This window comes from Stomoxys calcitrans, chromosome 3, assembly GCF_963082655.1.
Source record: "Stomoxys calcitrans chromosome 3, idStoCalc2.1, whole genome shotgun sequence".
Classification (NCBI taxonomy): domain Eukaryota; kingdom Metazoa; phylum Arthropoda; class Insecta; order Diptera; family Muscidae; genus Stomoxys; species Stomoxys calcitrans.
In genome coordinates, this window is record NC_081554.1 from 196,583,414 (window position 1) to 196,604,719 (window position 21,306).

The 21,306-nt window shown below is 39.6% G+C and overlaps 1 protein-coding gene across 4 annotated transcripts in view; it reads left to right on the plus strand.

The window, feature by feature from the left end:
• Window positions 1-21,306, plus strand: part of LOC106088335 (chaoptin) — a 350,599-nt gene that overhangs the window by 22,806 nt on the left and 306,487 nt on the right. Inside the window, exon 2 of one of the 4 annotated variants that reach the window (XM_013253813.2) lies at window positions 8,908-8,952. The exons of the other annotated variants lie outside the window; for them this stretch is intronic. The gene's annotated coding sequence lies outside the window, so the exon portion shown is untranslated. The remainder of the gene's footprint in view (window positions 1-8,907; window positions 8,953-21,306) is intronic. 4 annotated transcript variants of the gene reach the window in all.

The following is a 21,306-nucleotide window of genomic DNA, read 5'->3' on the forward strand; positions in this document are numbered from 1 at the left end:
CTTGTCTTTCGTCTGGAGCAGGAGCGGAAAGCACACACAAAAATTGCCTGTAAATTAAACAGAGAACTATAAAGTTTGGTAATTCCAAAGCATATTCATACACAATCAGATTCGTTCATTTTTGTGTCTAAAGACAAATGTCATTAACCCGGGCTAAATAAGTTTAGTCAACGTCTTTCTTTGGTTGCACTACTCCTTGTTTTTATTTTGTATGTGATTTGTGTAATTTACTTAGGAAATGCTAACTGCCTTTTACCTCATTCCGGTGGCAGAGAAAGCAGCTGTGTGTATGTTACTTACACATAAGCATATTTAGTTAGCTCATTGTTTGCTAGTGCATGAGTGTATACGTGAGTTGGAAAGTAGGCGAACCCCACAGACTACTATGATAATTGTTAGCAAATTTACGTGCCAAAAATATAAGCCAAAGTATACTCAGCGCCGAACAAAGGCGTGCGTTCCTGTGTCCCAACCTTTTTTGGGCCATAAAAGGGGGAAGTATGGGTAAATTTTAAAAGTTTAACCTAGTTTAATCCTTGACCTCGTTTGGCAATAAATGTTGACTCAGAAAGATTTTTTTCTTTATTTATGAAGCTAAAATAAGTAAAGGATGTCAAGAGGCCTTATATAACTCACTGTGACAAAATTCAACGAAATCGGATTATTAGTGCCCCTTTTATGCACCCAAGTCCTTCAATCTTGAGATCGGTCTATTTGACAGCTATATCTAAATCTGCACTGATCTGGGCCACATTAAACAATAATGTCGAGAGACCTGACACAACTCACTGTCCCAAATTTAAGGGAAATCAGATAATAAATGTGGCTTTTATGTGACTTAGATTTTAAATTGGCAGATCGGTATATATGGGGGCTATATCAAGATATAGTCTGATAAAGGCCATCTTCGAACTTAACCTGCCTATATGCAACAAATAAAAGCGTGCTATGTTCGGTCAGGCCGAATCTTATACATCCTCCACCATAGATCGCATCTATGATAAAAGAAAAAAAAAATATTGATATCATATTGGCGCTATATCAACTTATGGTTCGATGGTCCGGACCGATTTAAACCATACTTTGTAGAGTTATTGGATCTCATAACAAAACATCTCATGCTAAATTTCAGCCAAATCGGAGAGGAATTGCGCCCTCTAGAGGCTCAAGAAGTCAAGACTCAACTGAATGTTGAAGACCATAGTAGAAGTCGTTGTGTAAAATTTCAGCCAATTCGAATAAAAATTGCGCTCTTTAGGGGCTCAAGAAGTCAAGATTCAAGATCGGTTTATATGGCAGCTATATCAGCTTATGGACCGATTTAAACCATACTTAGCACAGTTATCGGAAGTCGTAACAAAACACCTCATGCTAAATTTCAGCCAAATCGGGCGAGAATTGCGCCCTCTAGTGGCTCAAGAATGGATTTGAGCTATATTGGGCCTACTATAAATCGCTGTACCAAATTTCAACGAAATTGGACAATAAATGGGTATGTTATGGGCCCAATATCCAGAATTAAGAGGTGGGTCTATATGGCAGTTATATCGTGATTTAAACGGATCTTAATCATATTCGGTACAAGAAGTCAAGATTCAAGATCGGTTTATATGGCAGCTATATCAAAACATCGAGCGATATGGCCCATTTACAATCCCAACTGACCTGCACTAATAAGAAGTATTCGTGCAAAATGTCAAGCGGCTATTTTTACTCCTTCAAAAGTTACCGTCCTTTCGACAGACAGACGGACGGACAGATGAACGGACATTGCTAGATCGACTTAAAATGTCATGACGATTAAGAACATATTGGGTTGCCCAAAAAGTAATTGCGGATTTTTTAAAAGAAAGTAAATGCATTTTAAATAAACCTTAGAATGAGCTTTAATCAAATATACTTTTTTTGCACTTTTTTCTAAAGCAAGCTAAAAGTAACAGCTGATAACTGACAGAAGAAAGAATGCAATTACAGAGTCACAAGCTGTGAAAAAATTTGTCAACGCCGACTATATGAAAAATCCGCAATTACTTTTTGGGCAACCCAATATATACCTTATGAGGTCTCAGAGGAATATTTCGAGGAGTTATAAACAGAATGACGAAATTAGTATACCCCCATCCTATGGTGGAGGATATAAAAAAGAATCTGTGCTAAGTTTTAGCTCAATATCTCTATTTTTCTAGACTGTAGCGTGATTTCAATAGACAGACGGACGGACATGGCTACATCGTGTTAGATTTTTACTACGAATAAGAATATGCATACTGTATAAATTCGTGAAAAAATTCGTGAAACATTTTTCATTTCCGGTCGTCTCAACATTCTGAGTCGATCTAGCCATGTCCGACCGTCCATCCGTTTGTCGAAATCACGATAGCGGTCGAACGCCTAGAGCTAGTCGCTTGAAATTTTGGATACATCGTTAATATTGATGATTTTTGACGATTTGGCTGAAATTTTTCATGAAGTTTTCTGATATGACTTCCACTGTGTTAAGTACGGTTCAAATCGGTCTATAATCTTATATAGCTCCCATAAAAACCGATCTCCGGATTTCACTTCTTGAGCCCTTACAAGCAACAATTTTTGTCCGATTTGGCTGAAATTTTGCACGTGTAATCTGTTATGACTTTCAACAACTATGTGCCAAGTACGGTGCAAATCAGGTCATAAACTGGTATAGCTCTCATACAAACCGATCTGCCGATTTGACTTCTTGAGCCTTTGCAAGCCGCAATTTTTGTCCGATTTGGCTGAAATTTTTCATGAAGTTTTCCGATATGACTTCCAGTAAATGTGTCAATTACGGTTTTAATCGGTCTATAATCTGATATAGCTCCCATAAAAACCGATTTCCCGATTTGACTTTTAGAGCCGCAATTGTCGTCCGATTTGGCTGAAATTTTGCACGTGTAATCTGTTATGACTTTCAACAACTGTGTGCCAAGTACGGTGCAAATCAGGTCATAAACTGGTATAGCTCTCATACAAACCGATCTGCCGATTTATCTTCTTGAGCCTTTGCAAGCCGCAATTTTTGTCTGATTTGACTGAAATTTTGCACATAGTGGTTTGTAGAATAAAATTATGCCCTACAACTTGATTTATTTTGTATAAAATTTTAGCAGAATCCATGGCGGTGGGTTCCCAAGATTCGGCCCGGCCTTACTTAGCCCGCTTTTACTTGTTATTACTAAATCTGTCCAAATCGGTTCAAAATCTGAAATAGCTCCCATACAAACCAATCACCCAAGCCTCTTATTGAGCCTTTAGAGAGCGAAATTCTTATCCGTTTTAACTGAGACTATGTAAAACGGTTCCTCCTATGACCTTCAATATACGTGTCAAATTTGGTCTGAACCGGTGAATAGACTGGTACAGGTCTCATATAAACTGATCTAGGTTGCAATTCTTATCAGATTTGGCTCAAAATTTGTATAACTATTTCTACTATGGTCTCCAACATCCAAACTAAGAATGGCCCGAATCGGTCCGTAACCTCAAATAGTTCCAATTCCTTAACAATTCTTATCCATTATCCATTGTTTGGCTTTAAAGAGATACCTGGCAAAGATCTCGACAAATGCGATCCATGGTGGTTAGTATATAAGATTCGGTCGTCCGATCTTAGCACGCTTTTCCATATTGGTTAAAAAATATAGTTAAAAACCTTAAAAGTATATCATGTATGATATCGCTTTAAGGGGGTACAGCAAAATGTGGAATTTCGGCTTCTGTGACGGTAGAAAACCGACCTGCCATATTTCTATGTGTCTGATTACGGCACTACAACTAAACACTACTAAAAATGTATTGAGTTCGGCCAGGGCGAGATTTGGATAACCATCACCTCGGATGTAGGTATATATTAACCTCATTACGTAGAGTTCAAAAAAAAAAAAAAAAAAAAATACACAAAATAGACCTTTAATCGCAAGATCAGTATATATGACAGTTATATGCAAATATAGACCAATCTGGTCCATATTGAACAAGGATGTCAAATCGCCTAAATCAGCTCACTGTTTCAAAATTCATCGAATTCGAACTTAAATCAGGAGATCGGTAAATATGGCCCAATCTTGACCATACTCAGTACGAATGTAGAGGGAAATCGGATAATAAATGCGCCTTTTATGGCACCAAGATTTTAAATCATAAGATCGCTATATATGACAGCTATGTCCAAATATATAGGATTTTCTAGAACATCGTCCTCTCATTATTAACAAATTAACAATAACATTATTAATTATTATTCATCTAAGGAAATCCCTGCTCTGTTACCCTAATGCGATGCTCGTGTTGCCACTGATAAAATTTTAATTGTAACACAATAAGCTGGGGAATTTCCATTTTTTCTCTATTCACAAGGTTTCAAGGCTGGCATGCGATTAAAATCATTTCCAACTCTGGTAATGTTTCATATTTGCCAGTGTTCAATTCATTATTCATGAGGCAATTACCTAGGCTATGATTTATCGGGCACCATATCTTGATCAGAGCTTTTGGCCACCAAATAGACATTCTAAGAGTGATTTTTATCTAGAATACAAATAATGGAGCTTAAATACACATGCCATAGGAAATTATACACAGAAAAAAGTTACCACTCACTTGTAAAGGGGTTGGGGGGAGAATATTTAAATGAATTTGACATGTAATGGTGTATGTACAACAACAACAAAAATTAAAAAAAAAATTGGGAAACTTTCTTTGCTTATAAATGAATAACATTTTTCAATAATAAATGAAATGACTAAGTTGTTGAAGTTGTTACCCAATTGAACGAGTAACTCGTACTCTCCTTCACTTTTTATCGCTCACCCTCGCCCTTACAAAACAAGCATTAAACAAATCAAAAAGTTTTAGAAAAGAGCTCTTAAGTTAAATTAAAATACAATTCCTATCAGTATTGGGTTGGAGTGGATGTAATGTAATACCATAACCTAAATCTAGATAATGTATACATATGTGTGCATTCATATGTGTGTGTGTGATGAATAACAAGCTTTGATATGAGTTGCTTAAATATTAAAACCTTAAATGTCAAAATATTTTCGGTGACATTATTTTGAGTGGCATTAAACATTGAACAGAGTGCAAGGCGTATCCGAGTTGGAGGCGAGCTCAGATTACCATGGCTGGAGGTGATAATACGATTCCATCAAGAGTCTTTGGTCTGTCGCCTTTGTATCACAATAGACTATAAGTGAGCCCCTAAAGGACTGAACCTTGACATACATCAACTTACTAAGAACTGATGGCTCACCATAAGTTTAAACCGTATAACTACCAGTACCAGTTTTTCAACACTAACCATTATGCCAAGTTCCTCTGTAAAAAAACCTAACCATCGTTTAAAAATAACTCACCTTGAAATCCCATTTAGACCTGTTCCGATTAAACTGCCCTCGAGCTGTGTGATTCGGTCCAAGTGTGTAGAAACATAAAAACAAAAGAAAAAAAAATATTCAACTCGTGTGCGAAATATATGCGAGAGCCCGAATAAAAGAAGGCGACAAAGAAATAGAAATAGAGTCACTTGAGAGTGTGATTTAGCAAACAATGGCAATGGCAAAGTGGGTTAAAACTTGGGCCATAACGACGACAGCACTAGCATACGTTCACGTTTACCTACATAAGCATGCATACAAGCCTACATAAGTATGTACAAATATGTGTAAGTATGTGTGTGTGAGCATGCTATACAAAGTTGTTTGTTATGCAAGTGTGTCTGTTTGACATTTTGTGCGAATGTGTTTTGTGGGTATTTGCATTTACACTCGACCACGTTCTTTGTAGCCAGCAAAGACCGTGAGAGAGATGGAGAGAGAGAGAGAGAGCGAGAACGAGAGAAATAGAGCGGGGCATAGATATTTTAGGCTTAAAAACACAACAAAGCAAGCAACACTCATTTATACACATCTACCGAAAGCAATGGCAGCAAACAAACAGCAGTGAAATGTAGAACATAAACAAAAAGCAATCTTAAATTTTAAAGAAAATGAACATTTTCTTCACGAAGCAACATTTTGCAACAGCAACAATAGCTAAAAAAGGGTCTTTCTTGCCTTGCCCCGACAAGTTGGCAAATACGTGCCACTCACTCACTCACTGACTCACATTGCATGCAGCAATATTAGCTTTGCAGAACAACGTGAGTTTGTATACCACACAGCGGTGATAAAAATTTAAGAAGGAAACGAAAAAGTATAATTTAAGACCCTAAATATTTCCGTTTTGCCCGCTCTTTTTTTACATTTTCTTAGGCAATTATTTTCAACAATCTAAGATTTATGTGTTTATTTGCAATCACTTTTCTTTTTCAATCTTTAAGCATGTACACACTTACATGGGGGAAAAAAACCATGTGCATGTAAATATATGTTTACATATAGATGAACTCACATGTATTATGTGGTATATGTGTATAAGATTTTTGGAGGTTAATGCTCGAGACGTTGAAGACATTGGAGTGTAATTAATAATAAAACAAAGGATCAAGGATTTTGTTTTTGCAAAATTTCCAGAAAAAATTGGTATTCAGGATTTTTTACAAATAGGGATGGATGATGAAGGCCACCGTAGCGCAGAGGTTAGCATGTCCGCCTATGACGCTGGACGCCTGGGTTCGAATCCTGGATAGGTTTCGGTTTTCCCCTCCTAATGCTTGAAACATTTGTGAGGTACTATGCCATGTAAAACTTCTCTTTAAAGAGGTGTAACACTGCGCCACGCTGTTCGGACTCGGCTATAAAAAGGAAGCCCCTTATAATTGAGCTTAAACTTGAATCGGACTGCACTCATTGAAAGGTGAGAAGTTTGCTCCTGTTCCTTAGTGGAATGTTTATTTGCATTTTGCAGGGATGGTCGCACTTTTTTCTACACCTCTACTGAAAAAAGGTAAAAGCATGCTAAGTTCGGCCGGGCCGAATCTTATATACCCTCCACTATGGATCGCATTTGTCGAGTTCTTTTCCCGGTATCTCTTTTTAGGCAAACAAAGGATAAAAGAAAAGAATGGCCATGCTATTGGAGCTATATCAAGTTATGGTCCGATTCGAACCATAATTGAATTGAATGTAAGAGACCATAGAAAAAGTCATTGTGTAAAATTTTAGCCAAATCGAATAGGAATTTGCGTCCTTTAGAGGTTTAAGACGTAAAATGGGGTGGGAGTTTATAGGGGAGGTGTATCAGGCTGTAACCGATTCAGGCCATATTCGATACGTATGTTGGAGGTAATTGGTGAAGTCGTTTTACAAAATTTCAGCCAAATCGGAAAATATTTGCGACCTCTAAAGGCTGAAAAGTCAAATCCCAAATCGGTTTATATGACTGCTATATCTGAGCAGAGCCAGTGGAGGCTTTTGATGAAAACCCATTTTCCACAGGATACAAAGGGACACACGGAGACACCAGAATCTTGGAATAATGACGTTGATCAAAGGTTTGTAATAACGGAATTTATGGTGCAGGAATCGTTGAGGAGCTTCAAACCATTTAAGTCACCCGGAACTGATGGAATATATCCGGCGTTACTACAGAAAGAGGCAGACTTTCTGGCGCCTCGTCTGGCCAAAAATTTTCACAGCGTGCATAAGACTTTCATATACTCCGAAAGCCTGGCAGGAGGCAAGGATGGTGTTTATACCCATGCCTGGCAAGGCAAGTTACGCGGCACCAAAGGCCTACAGACCCATAAGCCTTATATCCTTTCTACTCAAAACCATGGAACGTATTGTGAACACCCTGATAAAGAGTAGGACATCCAGCGAACTGCTCAAATACATAGGCATGCTGTCTATGTCAAGAGAAGGTCGGTGAAGACTGCCCTGCACGAGGTTGTGCATAAAATAGAAAAATCTTTCGATGCCAAAAACGTACACATTGGCGGTATGCATTGACATCGAGGGGTCATTTAACAATGTGCGGACGGACACACTGATCCAACCCTTAGAACAGTACCGGGTGGACCCGGTCCTTAGAGACTGGATAATCCATATGCTAAGGAATAGGTGGATAAATTGTGTGTCGCAGGGCATAAATATAAGGAAAAAAGTGGGACAGTGCACGCCACAGGGTGGCATTTTATCGCCACTGCTATGGGTGACCACCATAAATGACCTATTACGGATGCTGACTGAGGATGGATTTGAATCCGTCTGCTATGCAGACAATGTTATAATACTTCTAAGGGGTAAGGATCTTTTTCCTTAAAAAATGGAAAATTAGTCATTTATGGTCGTTAAAGTTAGGAAAAATGTTTACATGATATTTAGAAAGACCCTTAACTTTGAGGCAAACTCCTCATCCTCTATTCAAAATATCATTAATGCTTAGCACTATTGGTAAGGGGTAAAGTAATTTCGTCCTTCCGTTTGTAACACTTCGAAATAAGACCCCATAAAGACATATATTCTTGATCTTCATGACATTTTGAGTCGATCTAGTCATATCCGACCGTACGTCCTGCATATATTTACTAGCAAATTTTTACTGGAAAAGTATGCTAATATACCAAATATTATGCAGCAATCGGTAAACGAAAAACAGTTGAGTGTACATTTCCATCTTATTCGATTAACTGATAATTCACTAACCGGCCCTCACATGATCGTTAAGGTTTGTCGATAGGTTAAGCAATGAGTATACATTAAGTTAGACAAAGTTCTTAAACAAGAAGGATATGGATAAGACAAATTGTAACCGAAGAATAAGAAATCGATTCTTAGAGTCCCATATTTCGCGGTTTGGGTTAGATCGTGATGACTTAGCCTCAATTTTCATTTTTCTTAGAAGCCTACATTCAATAAATTTGTTTAAGAAAACACAATTTTATTGTTTGTAAATTTCTTTTCGTATTAATTTCGTCACACTCATATCTTCACATCTCCACAGCCATTCCCATACGGGCGAGCGTGATGTTCCAAATGAGTTCGCAAGGTAAATTATTAAATATTAACATTTGACTTATGTTTTCTTATTATGACAACATATGCCGTTTCTTTGCTCCGCCCAATACCCCCCGAATACGAATGCTAGCAGGGTGTGTCCAATCTTTATATTGTCCCATGCCCAACTGCTCGCGGCATGTTTTCATTTCCGCCGGCAATGGCATATGACAGCTGTGTTTCCTTTGAACAATTCCAGTTCCGCTTGGTGTCTGCATTTTCATGAAAATATTTCCACACATTTGTGCGCTACCTATTTATGTGCCGCATTCGAAACTTGAGTGCGTGCTAATGTGTGTGGCTTAGAATTTCCTTTTGCCGGTGAATGCTTTGTTGTTGCTGTTGTTGTTTCAAAGTTGTGTTAATTGTTTAGGTTGAATTCTTGAATTGTTGGAAGTTGCTTCTAACTTGATTGAGCTCTGGAATAGAGTCATTGTTGTTATAATGTTTCTGACACACTCCCAAGCAATCATTATCAGGCGGCTCACACAAATGCACATACGCACACCTATACCCATACACATACAACTCAGCAAATTCATAGTTTGCCGACTGTATCCGCAGTGCATGATGAATGAAAGAATGAATTATGAAAATAATGGTTGTTTAATGAACTTTGATGTTTTTGTGAATGTTTACCAACTTTAATGAAGAAATTGTGTTTCTCAACTCAAAAGTTTTGCACAGAGAAAAATTAAGGTAGGCAAACAGTTGATACGAATGTAAAAATCCTGGCAATAAGGAAAAGGTGGTTGAAGGATTAGAGATAACTTCTTTGAATATTTTTCTGACCATCGCTACATTAGGTTTTGAATAGCACTGCCAGCGCCGAATATGATAAGCTTCCATAACTAGTTGAAACCCCACTGGACAAAATTCGGAGAACTAATCGGAAGAAAACTTGGGCAAGATAATTTAGATTGTCCCAGCATAGAAGACATTGACGACAATGTCAACAACATTACAACTCTAATAGTGTGGTCTTTCGACAATAATTGTCCTCTCCTAGGAAAGGAAATTAACCTAAGAAAATAACCTGGATGACCGGGGAGGTCCGCAGACTTTACAACAGAGTAAAATGCAAAGCAAATTTGCCCATGAACAATCCATTAAGGATCAGAGGCAAACTTCTCACATATCAATGAGTGCTGTAGGATTCAAGTTTACAGGGGCCTCCTTTTTATAGCCGACACCGTTCGGCGTGTCACACTGCGCCACCTCTTTGGGGAGAAGTTTTTACATAGCTGCCATACCATTTTTATACCCACCACCGAAGGATGGGGGTATATTCATTTTGTCATTCCGTTTGCAACACATCGAAATATCCATTTCCGACCCTATAAAGTATATATATTCTTGATCAGCGTAAAAATCTAAGACGATCTAGACATGTCCGTCTGTCTGTCCATCTGTCCGTCTGTCTGTTGAAATCACGCTACAGCCTCTAAAAATTGAGATATTGAGCTGAAACTTTGCACAGATTCTTTTTTTGTCCATAAGCAGGTTAAGTTCGAAGATGGGCAATATCGGACTATATCTTGATATAGCCCCCATATAGACCGATCGGCCGATTTAGGGTCTTAGGCCCATAAAGCCACATTTATTATCCGATTTTGCTGAAATTTGGTACAGTGAGTTGTGTTAGGCCCTTCGATATCCTCCGTCAATTTGGCTCAGATCGGTCTAGATTTGGATATAGCTGCCATATAGACCGAACCTCCGATTTAGGGTCTTAGGCCCATAAAAGCCACATTTATTAGCCGATTTTGCTGAAATTTGGGACAGTGAGTTGTGTTAGGCCACTCGACATCCTTCGTCAATATGGCTCAGATCGGTTCACATTTGGATATAGCTGCCATATAGACCGATCCTCCGATTTAGGGTTATATGCCCATAAAAGCTACATTTATTATCCGATTTTGCTGAAATTTGGGACAGTGCGTTGTCTTAGGCCCTCCGACGTCCTCTGTGAATTTGGCTTAGATCGGTTCAGATTTAGATATAGCTGCCATATAGACCGATCCTCCGATTTGGGCCCATAAAACACGCATTTATTGTCCGATGTCGCCGAAATTTGGGACAGTGAGTTAAGTTAAGCCCCTTAACATACTTCTGCATTATCGCACTGATCGGTCCATATTTGGATATAGCTGCCATATAGACCGATCTCTCGGTTTTAAGTTTTGGGGCCATAAAAAGCGCATTTATTGTCCGATGTTGCCGAAATTTGGGACAAAGAGTAAAGTTAAGCCCCTCCACATATTTCTGCTTTGGGACATAAGTTATGAGTTTTGCACCGGATTTTGACGAAAGGTGGTTAATATATAGCCGAGGTGGTGGGTATCCAAAGTTCGGCCCGGCCGAACTTAACGCCTTTTTACTTGTTTAAAATGGCATAGTTCCTCACAAATATCCCCAGCATTAGGAGGTGATAACCAACGCTAAAAAATTTTTCTGATATCTGCACTCCAGGATTCGAGAATTTATCCAATTCTTAGACCAGTACCGGGTGGACCGGGTCCTAAGAGAATGGATTAACCATATGCTAAGGAACAGGTGGATAAATTGTGTGTCCCATGGCATAAATATAAGGGAGAAAGTGGCACAGGGCACGCCACAGGGGGGCATTTTATCGCCACTCTTATGGGTGACCAACATAAATGACCTATTACGGATACTGATTGAGTAGGGATTTGAACCCGTCTGCTACGCAGACGATGTTATAATACTTCTAAGGGGTAAGGATCCAAACGAGCTATGCAGAAGGGCCGAAAAGATCATGCATATGGCATATGCCTGGGCTGGACCCAGAGGTCTCAATGTTAATCCAGAGAAGACTGAAATATGCCTGTTCATGAGGAATTCGAAGGTGGGCCATTTTGAAGCACTAAATTTCATCAATAAAACTATTTCGATATTTGACAAGGTCAAATAACTAGGAGTGGTCTTGGACAGGAAACTGAATTGTAAGTGTCACATTCGAGAGCGTACTGTGAAGGCTCACAGATGTTGGGCACAATGAACGTACTGAGAAGGCTCACAGATGTTGAGCACTATGTAGACGGGCCGTACGCTAGAAATGAGCGCTGACTTGGAGGATAGTCCACTGGTTATACAGGAGCGTGATTAGACCAATATTTACTTACGCTTCAGTAGTTTGGTGGACTGCGATGGAGAAAAAGTGCAACCTAACGTTAATACAACAGGTTCAGAAAACATTTTGACCTGGTGTAGAAGGAGCAATGAGATCCACGCCCACTAGGGCACTAGAGATTATTCTACACATCTTACCCATAGACATACAGATGAAGTGTGAGGCTGCAGCCACTGCGGCTATGAGATTTAAGGCGATGGGAGAATGGATAGAGGATAGAAGCAGGACACATAATTGCGTTGTAATCGAAAAGACGATAGGAAACCTGGAAGGAATGAAACCTCTTTCGGGGATCGGATACCTGAGACAAGAGTAGAAGTCGAGCGCGAGGCACTGCTCCCAGCGGCACAATCTTGGATTAATGTGAACTCTGGTATTGGAATCTGTAAGTTCATGCTACACGGATGGATCAAAGCTAGAAAACAGAGTGGGTCTGGGTGTCTAAATTAAGAATACAGGGACGGAGATCTGTTTTAGACTGCCTGACCAAAAAAAGGTCCTGCAGGTGGTGTGGTGCTAACTCGAGGATATCGAGTGTGAACATCTTTATGGACAGTAAACTGGCCATTAGTGCAATAACAACTGGGGAGGTAAATACACGAACAGTCTTGGAGTGTAAGAAGGAGATTAACGTCTTCTCTGAGAATGACACGATCCGCATCGTTTGGGTGCCGGGCCAAAACAGAATTAGGGGGTAATAAAAGGGCAAACGATTTGGCATTGAAGACCAGCCGTCAATAAACTGGGTTAACCCGAAGCCTTTCGTCTCGACGCAGACCGAGTTAAATGCGTGGGCTACGAATGTGCATTTAAGACAGTGGAACAGCGAAACTGCTGCCAGAAACTTAGTATTGTCATCTGGAAGATCTTGTTACGCAGATGGAGACAGAGTGGGCCTGAGGGTCTACAATGATAATTCAGGAACTGCGATCTATTTCAGATTTTCTGTCCATAATATGGTAATGCAGACGAAGATCTTAGCGATCAAGGCATGAGAGGGATTGAATTTTTTTACGAGAGGACGCCCAGTTTGAACATGTCTACGGACAGTAAACTAGCCATCAGCGTAATATCAACCAGGACGGCAAGTTCACGAACAGTCTTGGAGTGTACTAAAGAGATTATCGCCTTCTATGAGGATGGCAGGATTGGCATTGTTTGATTGCCGGGCCATAATAGAGTAAGAGGAATGAAAACTTGGTTAAACCAAAGCCTTTCGGGTCGATGCTGTCCGAGTTTAGAGCGGGGGCTATGTAAGCGCATGTAACACTGTGGAACAGCGAAGGGGTTTGGCAGCTAAATCCAAATCTAGAGCGATTTGGACCAAGTTGCAGAAAAACGCCGAAGAGCCTTACATAACTCACTGTCCCAAAATTCGGCGAAATCGGACAATAAATGCGCTTTTTATGGGCTTAAAACCTTAAATCGAGAGATCGGTCTATATGTCAACTATATCCAAATCTGGATCAATTCGGACCAAGTTGCAGGAAAATGCCGAAGAGCCATATATAACTCACTGTCCCAAATTTCGGCGAAATCGGACAACAAATGCGCTTTTTATGGCCCAAAAACCTTAAATCGAAAGATCGTCTATATGACAGCTATATCCAAATCTGGACCGATCGGAGCCAAATTGAAGAGAAATATCGAAGGGCCTAACACAACTCACTGTCCCAAATTACGGGGACATTGGACAATAAGTGAGCCTTTTACGGGCCCAAAACCTTAAATCGAGATATCGGTCTATGTGGCAGTTATATCCAAATCTGGACCGATCTGAGCCAAATTGAAGAAGAATGTCAAGGGGCTTAATTAAACTCACTGTCCCAAATTTCGGCGAAATCGGATAATAAATGCGCCTTTTATGGCCCCAAAACCTTAAATCGAAAGATCGGTCTATATGGCAGCTATATACAAATCTGGGCCTATCTAGGACTAATTAAAGAAGGATGTCGAAGGGCCTAGCACAACTCACTGTCCCAAATTTCGGCAACATGGGAAAATAAATGGGTCTTTTATGGGCCCAAAGCCTTAAATCGAGAGATCGGTCTATATGGCAGCTATATCCAAATTTTAACCGATCTGTACAATATTGCAGAATTATGTCGAAGGGCTTCAATAAACTCACTGTCCCAAGTTTCGGCGACAACGGATAAATTAATGCGTCTTTTATGACCCTAAAACCGTAAATCGAGAGATCGGTCTATATGGTAGCTATATCCAAATCTAGATCGATCTGGGCCAAATTAAAGAAGAACGTCGAAGGGCTTGACGCAACTCACTTTCCCAAATTTTGCCAAAATCGGACTATAAATGCACCTTTTATGGGCGCAAGACCTTAAATTGAGAGATAAGTCTGAACCGATCTGTGTCAAATTGAGGAAGGATGGGTATAAAAAGAGGGTCATACGTTAATTGAGCAAATGACCCCTAAAAATTCCTCACTAACATTTTTTTCAGGTTACTTTTTGGTATTTACAACGCATAACGTTTCGATTACTGGCTTAGGTGCAAGTCCAAAGTGTCATAGGGCGGGTTAATATCCACACCCTTTTTTCAACCTAATGTAGCATAACCAACAGGCTTTATATATTAAGGTGGTATGACATTGAAGTTTCCTACCAACCTCTCAGGCATTTCTTACTTGTTTGCTGCTGTTGTTGTTGGCTTTGAGACTACATTTCTATGTTAATTTCCATGTTTTTCGATTTGTCTACGAACCCCATTAGCAACAAATTGACCTCAAAACAGTGTCATAAATATACACCAATGCCCCTGCCCTCTTTGTTTTTCTCTCCTTCGCAAACTCATGTCTCTTGGGTATATTAAATAACCTCTTGTCGTTGTAATTTGTTCACACTGTCCTTGTTGTGTTGGTGCTTAAGTTCAAATGTAACCGCTAATAAAAATATATTGACTTTTGCCTCGAAACGATTTACAAGGTGGCCCGAGCACCGCCAACATATGACTCAATTATGGCCAATTATTTATAACCACATTATGCAGGCGCCCAAAACTACACCCCATACTCTGGCATTCGGACAGGGCGAAAAAAAAAACAATGGCCCACTGTTGGTTGTTCTCAAAGTCCAATTTTATAGCAATTTGTAGCATACCGGGTGGGCATATTATGAATACAAAATTTATTGCTGCTCTGAATAAGGCGAATAAGAGCGAAAGTTCTTTTCCGGGGGGCCATGGGTGGGTGGGGTAGTAGAGGCTTTGGGCAATGGGCTTCTATTTATCATATCCATAAAAAGCACCTGTTGTTGTTAACCATTTTTAAATTGGCTTTCACATTTACAACAACAAGAACAAGAACAGCAACAACAACAACAATAACACAAGAAACCATAAATATGCAACAAAACGAGACACCATATAAAAAGCAAGACAAAAATCTCATAAATTATGGAGATAATAGCAGAAAATATGGCAACCCCATTGGCAATCCCAACAGCAGAGGCTAGTCAGCCAGCCAGCCAGCAAGCTATTCACCACCAACCGTGAGAAGACCCACAACCACTGGCTTGACCAACCAACCGCCTGACATAATTAAAATCTTTCCAAGAAAATATAAAAATGGAAACCCATAAATTAAGCAAAACAAGCCGATAAGAATTTCAAAAGACAACAGAAACAGTTTTATTGAAACAAAATGCTCGATGGAGCATTGTAATAAAATTAATCAAAATCGAATCAAATTTCATTAAATAAACTCCTGCCATTGATTGTGCTGTCGGTGTGGGAGAGAAAGGAAAATGATTTCATGGGAATCTATCATGTTTTTTTTTTTGTCAAAGGAATATTTCAAAGCTCGTGTTTCTGTCCCCCACTCCACAGACATTCAGTGAAGAGGCGTGTGCACTGGGCACACTGGTGAATGGTTGTGTGATTTTAAAAGAAATGAAAAAAATAAACTATGAAGGGAAATTATTAGACATTAACTGCCTTTTTTCACAAAAATTAAACAGGTTTTTTGACAGTTCTATAAAGGAAATCTGTCAAATAAACCTATGTCAAATCTACATTCAGTTTTGTGAATAAGGTCATAAGATTGGCAGGGACGAACTTTGGAAACCCTTCACCTCGTATTGAATGTATTAACCAAATTACTTCGAAATGCTCCATTTATGAACCCATGGCAGCTGTTCTGAGAATGGTCCACTCTGGAGCAAACAGAACACGGTCGTGGGGGGTCTATCATAGCTCATTGTACCAAATTCAAGCGAAATCGGTTAAAAATGGGCCTTATGTGAGGTCAATACAACAATACACCGTGAGATCGTTTTATATGACAGCCATATCCAAATCTCGACCGATCTGGGCCAAAGGATGAAGGATGTCGAAGGGCCTAACACAATTCACTGTCACAAATTTCAGCAAAATCGGATAATAAATGTGGCTTTTATGGGCCTAAGACCCTAAATCGGCGGATCGGTCTATATCAAGATATAGTGCGATATAGCCCATCTTCGAACTTAACTTGCTTTTGGACAAAAAAAGAATCTGTTCAAAGTATCAGCTCCATATCTCTAGCTATATGGAGCTGAGCTATATCATATAGACCGATAGTGAAGCGTACATAGCAAAATTGTTGGAAGTCATAACGGAACACCATATGCAAAGTTTTAGCTAAGTCGAACACAAATTGTGACTTCCAGGGGCTCAAGAAATCAAATCTGTAGATCAGTTTATATGGGAGCTATATCCATATCTGAACCGATCCGGGCGGCATTGAACAGGAATATCGAGGAGCCTAACACAACTAGCTATACCAAATTTCAGCGAAATTGGAAAATAAATGCGACTTTTATGGGCATAAGACCTTAAATCGACAGATCAGTCTATATGGCAGCTGTATTTGAATATAGTCCGATCTGCATCATATTTTGGGAAAGATATCGAGAGGTTTACAAAAACTCACTGATTCAAATTTCAGCCAAATCGGGTTATAAATAAAGACCCTAAGATGGCAGATCGGTCTAAATGGCACCTATCCAAATACGTTCCGATTTGTCCCATTCCAGAACTTAAACTGCGTGCAGCTGAAAGACGTATCTGTGTCAAAATTCAGCTCAATATATCAATTTTTAAAGACATTAAAACAGACGGACAGACAGAAACACGGACATTGTTAAATCGCCTTAGAATTTTGCGACGATCCGATCGATTTGTTGCAAACGGAATGACTAAATGAATTGCCCCCTATCCTATGGTAGTAGCTATAGCAAGTCAAAGCGAGGTAAGATCGACTGGCTTCCTGGATTTAGGACGCAATTCTTATACGATTTGGTTGAAATTTTGTACAACGGCTTCTCCTTGAACATTCGTGCCAAATATGATCCGAATCGGTCTATAGCCTGATACAGCTCACATATAAACCGATCTCCCGATTTTACTTCTTGAGCCGCTGAAGAGCGCAAATCTTATCCGAATCGGAACCTAACTTCATATAGCTCGAAAAGCATAGCAATTCCTTTTCATTATCCCTTTGTTCGCCTTAAAAGAGATACCAGGCAAAAAACTTGACAAATGCGATCAATAGTGGAGGGTATATAAGGAACAGAGCACGCTTTGACTTTAATTACTTTAATTGGCTATGACAGAACATTTGTTCCAACTACCCGAATGTAGAATAGGGTTTCAAGCACCTCGATCTTCTGCGCTCATTTTATGACAACATGACCTAGCCAACGCATCCGTTGTATTTTGATACGTGTAGCAATGCTATCGTCATCAAACAGATCGTAGTTCATACGACGCCTTTATTACCAATTAACGCAAACTGGTCCATATATTTTACGAAGAATCTTTCTCTCAAACACTCTAAGCTTTCACAAGCACCCATGCTTCAGAACCATACAACAACACGGGTAGTATCAGTGTCTTGTATAGTGAAATCTTCGTCTGTTGAGAGGTGACCTTGTCTTCACTTCTAAACTGCTAACTTAATCCAAAGCAGCATCTGTATGCCAATATTATTCTTTGCTTTATTTTAAAACTGGAGTCATTCGTTTCGGTAACGGCGGTACCGAGGTAGAAAAAGTTCCTGACTATCTCAAAGTTGTGGTTTCCAACTTTCTTCATTTTCTTTATTTGCTCGGTTGTACAAGGCGTTTTGGGAGTTACTACTTCCGGTGTCCGACCTATGATGTCGATGTCGTCGGCATGGACGAGTAGCATGTGTTCTCTTGTGAGTCGTATGCCATATCTATTCCCATTAGCATCTCATGTAATCTTCTCCAGCAGGATATTAAAGAGATCACACGATAGCCTGTCTCTTTGTCTGAAATCATATTTGGTATAAAATGGTTCGGAGAGATTCTTTCACATTTTTACTGAAGAACGCGTATCAGCAAGTGTCATTTTGCAGAGTCTTATTAATTTTGCGGGGATACCCCTCTAAACGTAAAGGGGTATCGAGCAACAACAAATGATAGGTCCTTCTCGGGTTTTTTCAGGATTTGGAGCACGCTTTTACTTGCATAAAATTTTCATAACTTTCTACTAAGCCCCCCGAGAGTCTAGATAATGTCCCCATAAAAAAGCCAGTCATTCTCCATTTGTGGCACCTAAGTTTTTCTAGAGTTTATGCACTATCCATATATCTTCGCCTTTCTCAGTGCTCGCTGTACTACTCTCTCTCTCTCTAGGTCATGTCCTTGAAAATGCCAATCTTCTCCTTTCGGTGAACAATACAAGCTCAGTCTTTCTGGTTGTTATGGTATGTCCATTATCATTTGCCCATCTAGATATCTCCTCAGTGCAGCCTGCACCAAATCCTTAAAAGCTGAGAGACATCAATCCTAGACATTATGGCAAAATCATCTGTTTTTTTCACCCCTCTTCAAAAGGATTTTAGCCTCTCCCTACTCTGAAATTCTCTTTCTTAGTTCTGACCACATTAGACATTTTATCGCATACAACTTAAAAATGTTTTACATTTAATTGAATTTCCTTTTCCTATTCACATAGCCAAATGGCTATGTCGCGATTTAGTTCATGGCCTATTGAGATGACATTATCAGGCTCATTAATATGAATTACCATGGTCGTAGACAATTGAAATAAATAACACATCCAAAGCACTGTGCCCCAGACAAACAACAATAAATCCCCAAAAGCTATAAAATAATAATCTTCCACGTTTTTGTTTTTCTTTTTTTTTTAGTAGAAGAAAAACAAAATCAGCATCCTTCGAATACCCATACCACCCCTTGCCACTCTCTGATATGATGAATGCTATGCAGAATGCTCTGATGTTGCTTTCAGACGTGATTTGTCTCCTTCGGTGGCTGAATGGTGTTTCTATGATCATTTAGGAGTTTTGGGTTTTCCCTCAGAGGGAGGCGGTGGCAAAGGGGAAGGGGAGTAACAATTGAAATATTGATATTGTCCTTACTTCTTGACTTGATGGCTGCTTAATGTGCGTGGCAGTTGAAATCAGTCGATTCTTCCCTTTCCATTCCTTTTGCCACATCACTCGATGGAGTGGCGGGCCAGCTACTTGTTTGTCTCCTTTATTTCCTCGTTGTCTGTGCACTGTGGACTGCACGATTGTCTACTTTCTGAGCATGGCGCATGTTGGAGTGGGTGCCGCCGTTGTTGTTTTCGTTGGTTAGCTTCCCCGAGAGCTTTGGTCTTTGACTGCTTGTCATAAATGGTTATCAGTTGTCTTTACTGACTTTTCACTGTTCTCCCACGATTTATTGTTTTTTGTAAAGAGTACTTTTGCTTGTCAATGTCCTGCTAGTGGCCCCAAACGCTATACGCCATTTGCTGTTGTTGTTGTCGCCGTTGTTTTGACATAGCCGATGTTATCGCTTTGTATTGTTTCATGTTGCTGCCGCTGCAGCTGCTGCTGGTTTTTCTGTTGTTTCTAGTCCTTCTAGTGGTGCTTCTTGCCGTTTGCTGTATACGTTGGTTTTTTTTCTCGCTTCCATGCGAAAAGCTATTTGAAAGCCACTCATCATCATTTATTTTTGTGATTATCCATTTTACAAGTCATGGCTGTTTATTTAAGCGGATTTTTATTGCTTTCCTCTTGAAGTGTTTGTGCGAATGAGTGTGTGTGTGTGTGTGTGTGCATGTGGGCAAGCGAACAATTTCCTCAACTGATGGACTTAAATCGTTTTTCATTCCCTCCCTCCCTCCCTCCGTCTACTTAAAAGTTCGGTTATCTGCTATCTTTCCTCATTCTTTTGCTCTCTCCCTCTTTGCTTTCTGATGATAGCGTTTATATTAAATTTAAATTTGTTGTTCCACGTAAAGAAGAAAAGAAAAAACCGAGCAACGAAAAACAATAAAACCCAAAAGTTTGTTTGGAAAACAACTTAAAATGATTTTCTTCAATTAATGGGCATTATGGTGGTTTGCTCTTGCAGGATCGATGTGTTCTAGAGACCAAATGCATACTTTTAATTGTGTTGAGTTTTGATGTGATGAGAGACGGAAAGGGATGTATAGCCGACTAAGCCATGGCTGGATGTCTAGGAGAAAAAACTGTGGTTAAACTTGTTACACAATTTTCAGATTAATGTACGACAAGTGGCAGTAATTCACCATGGCTTTATGCTACGATTCATTAAACTTTAACAAACAATCGAAATGGATGAATTTGGGTCAGAATTGAGGATAATCAAGCGAGTCATAAACACAGGGATTAGACTAATGAAACGTTAAATCAAGGGACACGAAGCAGGCCAAGGACAAAATCCTAAACAAAGTAAATGAGAATATGAAAATTAAAAATTGTTGTTTGTTTTTATACCCACCACCGAAGGATGGGGGTATATTCATTTCGTCGTTCCGTTTGAAACACCTCGCTCCCATCCATTTCCGGCTTTATAAAGTACTAGCTGACCCGGGCCCGCTCCGCTGCGCCCTTTCATTTGAGCCACATATTGGCATGGACGAAAAATTTTTTGTCTTTGGGGGTGTTTTGGGAAAGAGATGATGCCTTAAATACATGGTCCTACATTTGGATAACAAATTCGTCTTCTACTCCCAAATACCTTTTGGTAGTAGCCCCATATTGTGATAGTCAGTAAAAAATTGCTGTTTGTGGGGTATTTTGGGAAAGGGGTAGACCGCCAGAGATATGGTTCCGAAAATGGGTATCAATTCTTGCTCTACCCCCCAATACCTTGTATTTAAGCTCCACATTGACATGGTCGGTAAATATTCCCG